Raw genomic sequence first — 9398 nt, 5'->3', positions numbered from 1 at the left:
GGGCGATGTTCTGTGGCTGAGCTGGCTGCAGGTATAAGAGATTCCCGATATATTGTTTCTACACAGGAGAGCAAAGCCACGCGTCTCTTTCATTATAGTCATTTTCTTGTGCCTGTATGCATCGTGTGTGGGGTCATGGGGGGTATATGTGTGAATGGAGGGGTAGGTTGGTTTGATTTTTTTTTTTCTTTCTTTGGTGCATTTTGTTGTCAGTTTGCTTTCAATTGTAAAGCGCTTTCAGCTGCAATGCATGAAAAGCGCTTTTTTAAAAAATAAATAAAGCCTGATTAATTTGTCTATTTGTCTGGAAGTGGATGCATCGGAATTTAGCCGAGCAGGGAACTTGTGGCCCATCGACTGTAGCACCTACGTCACTGCTTTAGGCTTTTTTGAACAACAGTTTTTCATCTGCTACTGATTCACAACAATTTGAATACAGAAATACTCAGAAATGCAGTTTTAAGCTGAATATTTTAATAGATGTCCTCCATGATGAGACAAATACCACAGCAACATGTTAAAAACACAAATTTCATTGGAGTGTGTCTTCAACACTTTATGCATCTGTATGAATTAGCCACTTTAAGCTTAAAGCACACTCCTTTGGCGCTTTCTTCAAACTAAAACTCCTCCTTTTGCCTTGTTCTTCTGTTCTAACCACCCTGCTTACATTCCTGTCCTGACAGGCAAAGCTGGGCTACAGATCATAAGAGGCAGTGCTTAATTAATTAATTAATTGATTATTTAATCATGTAGATGATCAGCATCTTTAACACTGTGTTAATTAGCCAACGTCTGGGCCACACAGAACCAGAAAGGCATGCCAAGAGCACACCTCCCTCTCTTTTAGGTGTTAACATTTTTTCATGTGCTACTGTTTTGTTAATTATTCACTTCTGGTTAAATAATGGACAAACAGAATATTTGTGAGCTGATGCATTGAACGAAGCGTTTACAAAGACTACAAGGTTCACTTGGATTTTTTTTTCATTTCTAACATTTCTTCTTCTACCACAATGAGATGCTCGGTCTTATTAAACTTTAAACAAATCCCAGTCATCTGCCCCTTCTGCATCTGTTTGTTTTTCTCTTTTGCGTCAAATGCAGTGCTGCTCTTCACCATCAGGAGGAGCAGTGACTTTTCTTTTGACCTAACAAACAGCTGCTCTGTGTGTGGCATGAAGGACTGACTGAAACACCGACACTATTACAAAAAATGTGATGTGTTGGTTTTACATTTTTTAATGCTTAAAAAATGAAATATGTTGTTTTTATGTACCCTGTTATGTTCAGCACAGCTCCGGTCAAGGCCAGCTGAGCAGAAAAGGCACAGGCAGCAGACAGAAGGAAGGATGGAAGAGGGATGTGTTTGTGACTCTCAAGTCTGATTAAGACCACTTCATCTGGCTGCTACTGCTTTACACGAGCAGGGAACGGCTTTCTTTAGAGAGGGTTGGAGAGGTGAGGGTGTGTGCAAGGAGAGTGGATGAGGGAGTCCCTTTAATTGCAATCATTCTGGCAGCACTGCAGGGATCTACATGCCATGCATACAATTAGAGTGTTGAGGGCAAGGGACAGTGGGATACTGCTCCTAGATTACTTCTCGTCTGTCTTGCCATGACTAAACGTCCAAATCAGCCTTTCAAAACACAATCACTAGATTTACTGTCCAGTGTTCCTTTTTTTTTCTCTTTGGCTTCAATTCCTCTCTGCAGAAGTGCCACCTTTCACTGCATGAGTGCAGCAGCTTTTGTGGTGCCAGCAACCTCTGGATATCTGTGTGTGCATGTTTGCATGCTTGCTTTCTGAGCGCTGCCGGGGTTAATTGAGACACACGACTCGTCTCTGCCCTGATGGGGGTCAAAGCACAGAGGCAGATCTGCATCCCATTAATCTAACCCCAATTTATGCTGCCACACACTGTCAGTCTCAACTCTGCACCCAACCCCGCACAACCCCAGTCCCACACGTGCACTTGAAGCCATTAATTTATGCCCCAATTTGTGTTTTTCTCAATTGCTGTGATGCAGAACACATGCAGACTTGGACTCACAATCGGCTCCACAAACCCTTCTGCTTTTCGAACTCACCCTTGTGAAAGTGGCCGTAGATAATCAGGAGGTATAGCGCTTACAGTCTGATCTGCAGTGTAAAGTGTAAAATCAAAATGCCAAAGGGAGACAAAAATCTCACAAATGTGTTCCCGTGGACACATAAACTCTCACAACCATCTGGCCTATATTATTACAGCACAAGTTCCTCACAGAGGCACTGGCCTGACAGCAGCTAAACTATGCAGGACCAGGAGAAGGAAAGGCAAATTAAGCAGCTTTTCTCCAACACTGAGAGACCATTACAGTTGAAACGCCTGATCTCCCTGGCTAGTTTTTTCTCTCCATTCTCTCCCTCGTTCCTCTCTCGTTTGCTCACTCTACAGTTGGAAAGGTTAACTGTGAGAGGCTCTCAGAGACACTCCAACAGACACACAAGTGATCTTTCCTTTAATTGGCTTTTCACTCCCCTTCTTCTCCTCTGTTCTCCCTAGCAGGTCAGCACCGTCCACTTCAAGGCCTGACAGGGGAGACGCACACACCACATAGGCATGCACAGAAACACACGAGGGCAATTGGCCTGAACTGAGGCCTTGATGCACTGAACAAACGTTTTGTGTGTGTGTCTGTACACCTTTAAATATCTCCATCCGACCAGTCAATCTATTGTTAGTAGGACAGATATAAATGTATTTTAGCTGTGTGGATTTTGGGCCTCTGTAATGTTCTCAGCCACGAAGCAGCTGACACTGCGGTTCTGTTTCTTCTGTCATCGTGAGGGGACATAGAGGGAAGTCAGGAGATTGCCAACAGACCTGGCGATTTTATCTGCTAAAGTTATAATTTTTACCAACAAAGAAGTTCCCAAAATGACAATGATTGGGTAAGAACTGGAGGTTGCTATTGTGAATTATCTGACAGGGTTTGACAGTCTTTGAGGGGAATGGACACTCCTTGTGCTGAAAACAGAACAAAAAAGTTACAAAATTCTATAACTCCTCATCACATCTAGAAAAAATAGTTAATTGTGTTCTTCTCAAATCAATCTGGCACCCAGCAGATCTAGATAGGAGAAAGAGAATCACAGTGTGAAATGAGCTCCACGCTACACTGACTTACCCACAGCAGCCTAGAACAGAGGCAAGAGGACTAGACAAGGCAATTCAGACGACAGCGCCACAGACTCAGTTATGTGGGCTATTCTGCTTCATCTTGCTCTATGCACCAGGGCTTGACACCATTATCCATAGGGTGTAGTATGTGAGAGGACATCATTACCAGCTGTCTGCAGAGCTGCCTCCTTCCCGTATCTCTGCAGACACTTTCCTATCTGGCGGCCCAGTTGGAGGAGAACCAGGCCCGGTCGGCAGCTGAGAACAGCCTCATTCCCACCTGCCACAGAAACAGATAGGACCCCCAGATAGCTTTGGTCTGCCTGTGACTTCATAGCCTCTGTTAGGCTGATAATGGAGCGAGGCTCATGACTCATCATGGCAGAAGTTCAGTTGTTTGATCTCAATCTCAGCAACTGGACTCACAGAAAAAAAATTAATCAAAGAACCTTTGAGGCAAAGGAGTTAAAAATGTAAAATTTTTCGCAAAATTATAAAACTTATTGGCAAGAAATATTGTTCTTTTTAATGATTTTAAGCCCAGTTCTCACATCCGACAGACATGCAGAGACGTGAGCATCCTTCCATCTATATATAATTTTGGTGATGGGTCTATCCTGCACTTAAGAGCATTTCAAACTGTCTTAAAGACCAACTCCAATGAAAATCATGTTTTTGTCATTTTTAACTTTTCAGAGTATTTCTTTATTTAAATCAATGTGAATCAGGAGCAGATGAAAAAATGCTGTTTGAAAAAGAGGCTTTTTGTGATGTAGAAAATGTGCTGGATGGGCCACAAACTCCCTGCTCCAAGCTCTCAGCAACATGGAGAGGAAAGTAGGGTGGGATCTGCTCCATACCAATGGTCCTGCTCATACCTCAGAGGTGAATTTCTGGAAAAAGGACTTTTTTCTGTGCCTGAAAGAGGGTTTTAATCATCCCAGCAAGGATGTTAAACAGCTTTTAGTCTAAATGTTTACTTCATAAAGTTATACACGCAGTTTACCAAATTCTTCTCATCAACAAAAGTTCATCTGGAAGTAGTGCCTGGTCCTTAGCTGGTCTCTGAATGCAATGCAGCTTCTTCTGCACAGAACAGCAAGTAGTGTTGATGCAAAGAAAGCAATGCTTTTCCAGAATTCCCACCCCCTGTGTGGATATGCATATTTATATATATTTACATTTTTTTAACACAATCCAATAAGTAGATGAGGTCAGGAAAACTTGGACTTGCGGGCAGCGATAGAACGTACAGTGAGGAAGGTCACATTTTAGGACTGATTGTTCTCTAGGGGGCAGTGATTCATGACCAACTTTTATGACGCACATCTATCTTAACCAGCATGGTGGATACTTTGACAGAATGTATCCCTGAAAGGGTGGAACTGCAGTCCAACCGCTCTGATTATGTCAGATGGTTAGAATTCCCAGTGTTTAATAACTGCAGTGTACATGGTTTATGGCGAACATTAATATCAGACGGTAAAACCACAAACTCTGAGAAAATGTCAGCGTATTTGAAAGTTATTTATCTTTACTTTTGAACTGGCTCCTTTCAGTGACGGAAATTCTGGAGGCCATTACAGACGCTGTGCTGCATTGAAATGCACTGATATCCGGTATAGGTCATATTTTCAAGTCTCTTTGAAATCAGAATTTAAGAAAAGAGGCAAACCGGTGTTTGTTTTTGTGGATGGAAGTGCAGGAGATTGATTAAGTGTGAAAGCTGTCTTTTCACTGAAGTGGACATTTGACAGCAGGTGGGCGACAAGACAAGAGCAACAGGCAGTCGAAGGAAATGGACTCTGAGGTTGTCATGGAAATGAGAGCTTTGCAACCCAAACAGTCCCTGAGATCTTACCCCATTACCACTGCAAAGCCCCATCCTGACCCCCCCCCCCCCCCCCCACTTCCACTCTTCTTGAGGTCCAGCGTTTAACTGGACCAGAACCTTTTGAATTTCTGCCATACCACCCACCCAGACTGCTGTTACTGCATCCTCATTTCACTCAGTCACACTCGGTTCACAGACAATGGTGCTACAACGTCTGTCTGACGCAAGACAGGAAAAAGTGTTTATTTGACGAGGCACACTTCCACGTGAACTGCCAGACAGCAACCAACCACCTAATCATCATGTATATTTCTGGACTTAGCTTTTCCATTAAAAAAACAACTTTGGTATAAAATCCTTTCTGGAAGTAATTTTATATTGTCTTTGATAAGTATCATTAAAAATATTATCCTCCTGGACAGATTTTTCACATTAAAACAGTTGACAAATTACCCCTCACCTTTCATAACCCATCGAATAGGTTTGCTCAGAGGTTTTTTTATTTTGCGTTTAGTGGAAGGCTCCCGCTCTGCAGTGAATCAGTGGTGAAGCAGACGCCACTCTGTGTGCATAAGCTGAGCGGAGATGAAGCAGAAACCAAAAGAGGCTGTTTAGAGCCGTGAGATGTTGACTTGTTCCCACAGTGTCCTGCGTGTGCGCGTAAACATGCTGCATTTGTGTGTCCCGAATGGACAAGACTGTGGTCTGTGTTCACTGTTTGCTTAAGGTGGCATGAGTCAGCTCGGCTCCAAAACAGGAGCCTGGTTTTGTTTGGCCCGCCAACTGCCAGCCTGACATTTAGCTCACTCTGGTTTTCACATGTTCACACACACCTACACACACCCACACACACACAGACTGTGATCAGTTTTAGTATTTAAAAATATAAACAAAGGAAATCCTAGTTGTGCTCACAGCAGCACTTTTAGCAGGTGAACTGGTTGGTCTTATCCATTTTTTTTTCGTGTTCAGTGTTTTTGATAGCTCAGTTGGCTGTGGCACATGGGAAACCAGGGTTCGATCCCCAGATCAACGAGCTTCATCCAGTGTGAGACCATTGGCTAGACCCTTTGCAGTACTGCCTAACTATGTATCCACAAAGGGACCCAAGTTTGGGTCCCCTCTGCTGGTCCCCAGCCCGGAAATAATTCAGGATTGTGTCAGGAAGGGCTACTGAAGGGAGAAGAACCTAATTTCAACTGAGTGGTATGGTCCACTATTTTGAGCGTTTCCAGTATAAAATGGACTGAAAAGGCCTGGCTGAACCATACAATTTTTGGGCCTCTGTTGGCTGTAAAAAAATGGAAAAATGAAACCAGTTAGGGCGGAGCTACTGTTGAAACACGTTGATTGGCTGATAGTCATTACTACAAAAGAAAGCAGCTGTATTCCTGTTCGCTGACCGCAATCTTCTCTCAAACAACATTAAATGCTATGTAGGTACGAAGTACCAAAAGCCAAGCGGAATAAATGACCTACTGGATGACCGCCACTGTTGTTAGCGTCACCCTGCATGTGCCATGATGGTTCAATTATCAACTGCTAAAAATTGACTGTCGCTAAAAGCTCGGACTAGGATCTTTGGTCCCATAAAGGTTTTGTAGACCAAACAAGATTGGTGTCAAAAAGACCTTTTTGAAAGAATAAATCCACCCTATCAAACTTGCTCACACATTTACCTGGTAAACTGCTGTGATCCACAAAACTCTTTGATCTCCCAAATCCAATTTTAAGATTTTAATTCAAGTCATTTTCTAAGAAAAGAGATTTTACCCAAACATAAAACCAAGTTATCTCATTCTAGTTTAATTTGCATAATTCAGTGAAGAGTTTTATATTTCTACAACAAACAGGAAAGCCAGAGTTGGAATTTTAAAAAATCCTATGTCTGAATACCAGAAATGGTCCTTTGTAGGTAGAACAAACTGACACTATTGTTTGATTTAAATGTTTAGAATCAAAAGCCAGTTTTTTAGCTCTGTCGAAATGTTCCTCTGAGTTTTGCTGCTGTGCTTGTGAGGATCTAAAGAGGTTTGGCCAAATGCCAGCAGTTACATAACTAAACCCTTTAACCAGTTAGGTATCATGTTTTTTCCCAGTGTGTCTAAACATTTTTTTTTTTTGCTTTTTTGACACCTCAGCTCATAATGTCCTCCTTTGTGTCTATTTTTTTTTTATATCTTCTAATTTTACAGCATATAGGCCAATTAATAATAAATAGCTCACAGTATCTGAATGACTGATTGACAAAACCTTACATATGTTGGGCTGCTTTTATTTTTCATGTATCGGGTTAAAGTGATTGAATCATTTGCCCTTAAGCGCCATTTTTCTTCGGTGGATGATTATTAAATCCATAATCGAGGTCACATCTCGGCATCACAAATGCTTTCCATAAGTACTGTAAAATAAATGCCAGTTAATACAAATTGTAAAAAGAATTATATTTTCCTCTTATAGTTTATAATCTATTCACAAAAATAGGTTAATAAAATGGGACATATACTATCTTTCATCTTTACATGGAAGAAATTAATCTGTCTAATTCATGTGTGTTTAGCCCATTTTATTACATATGATCCCCTCTTTGTTCTTGTTATTTATCTTTTTCCAGTTCATTTTGCAGTTCAGGACACACTTAGATTACCATTAATGCTAACTGTTCCTTAAGAAAATCTGCTGCTTTGCGTACGTTTGCAGAGCAGCTTGTCTTGCTGTACGACAGAAATATTGTGCAAGTCACCATGAGTGCCTTGAAGAATGGAGCCGAAGCCTGTTGTCGTGATTGGTGGGAAGTCGCAGGGGTGATGGTGGTTTCATTCTGGGGCAGAAAGGGAGAAGTTGGCATTGAAAAAGTGTAAATAAAGAGAGCAGCTTGAATCTGTTGAAAATTAAGGGGTGTGCCTGAGAGGGAAGTTGCTGCGGGTAAACCACCAGCTTTCAGCAGAAAATGTAGTTAAACATAGACCTGCATGAGTTGAAGCTGTGGAATCTCAAAAGAAAGTCTTATCGGTTGATAGATATAACAGGAAGCATAGTTTTGTAGCTCAGATTGGGACTACATTAAAATAAAAACCCTTTGGGATCTGAATGAGGATTTGGTGTTTTTCTGTTTGTACAATAAACAGTTTCATAGAGAATAAAATTTAACCCCGTCAATTAAAGAAGAAAATGGGTTTCAGCTGACTCCATTTTGGTTATTTTTCCCTTTGTTGGTCACAAATCGTCCACTTTGCAGACACTGTTCACTTTTTAGAAATTTAAAGAAATATTTATTCAAACTTATTTAATTATAAGATTTTTGCCTGATTTCTAAAACAAACTGATGAATTACTAAATGCTTGCTTTTTTTTTTACCGTAAGTTTTAGTGATTTCATAGATCAGATCTGTCCTCAGGCCCCAGACTTCCTCCAACAGCTTCACTCATGTTGCTGCGTGAGTGTCAATGTTACATTTTCAGATAAGAAAAGAGTTCTTTAAACATATTCTGATGCTTCTGCTTCTGTTTTAGAGATGATCTCAGACCCCACTACACCAGCAATAGCAGTAAGAAGATATCTGCTATGTGCAGTCAGCACACAGTCACAAAAAAGGCAAAATTATTTCACATTAAAATAAATATCCAAACCTACGTCTCCAGCTTTAAACTACAGAAACTAACATACAAATACAAACTAAAGAGAAAACCTTTAATCAAATTTGTAGACCATTAATGTGTTGACCTTTGACATGCTAAACCTCAAACCTGTGGAAAACAGCTGACTCAAAAGACAGTAGCTGAATGCTGGAAACTACATTTCTGTCTGCAAATCATCTATATTAGAAAGTAACTCTGGGATTTTTAAACCAAAACATAAACATTTCAATAAATTCACTTGCCTGGGTTTAAAAACACTTGGCATAAAGCTTCGTCATTTAAAGCTTAAGACTATTCAGTAGGACTGGAGCCCCAGCGCTAACACTTGGCCTGTAAAGAGTCTCTGGCATCTCCCACCCACACAGATGAAAGCCAACTCTTAAGTGGCAATGTCTGCTCTGGGTGCACCTCCCCTGTCTAACTCCAGGGCCCAGCTTTAGGAGTGAGCGCCAAGTGCAAATCAAAATACCCCCCCTATTTTGTTGTTGCTTCCCTCATTGTTGCTTCCCTCATCCTGAAGCAGCTGGGATGTAGAAAGTGTCCCACTGATCTGTTTGTCTTTAAAGCAAAAATGTTGGTTGGGCGTAGTTTTAAAACTCAGGAGAAATGGATCCTGATGTTCACACAAAAATAGATCCAGCTTGTGTAGGGATGATTTTATCAGACTTACTCTTAATGAAAAAACAAAACAATCGCCTGTCATTATTTTTCAGTTTAGACATGGTGACCAGCATGCATTGGGGCGGTCTGCTGCCGAGTGTGA

The sequence above is a fragment of the Oryzias latipes genome, chromosome 5 (genome assembly GCF_053564925.1).
Source record: "Oryzias latipes strain Hd-rR chromosome 5, Olatipes_Hd-rR_3.1".
NCBI classification, from domain to species: domain Eukaryota; kingdom Metazoa; phylum Chordata; class Actinopteri; order Beloniformes; family Adrianichthyidae; genus Oryzias; species Oryzias latipes.
The sequence above is the reverse complement of the archived record's forward strand: the minus strand, read 5'-3'. Positions refer to the sequence as shown.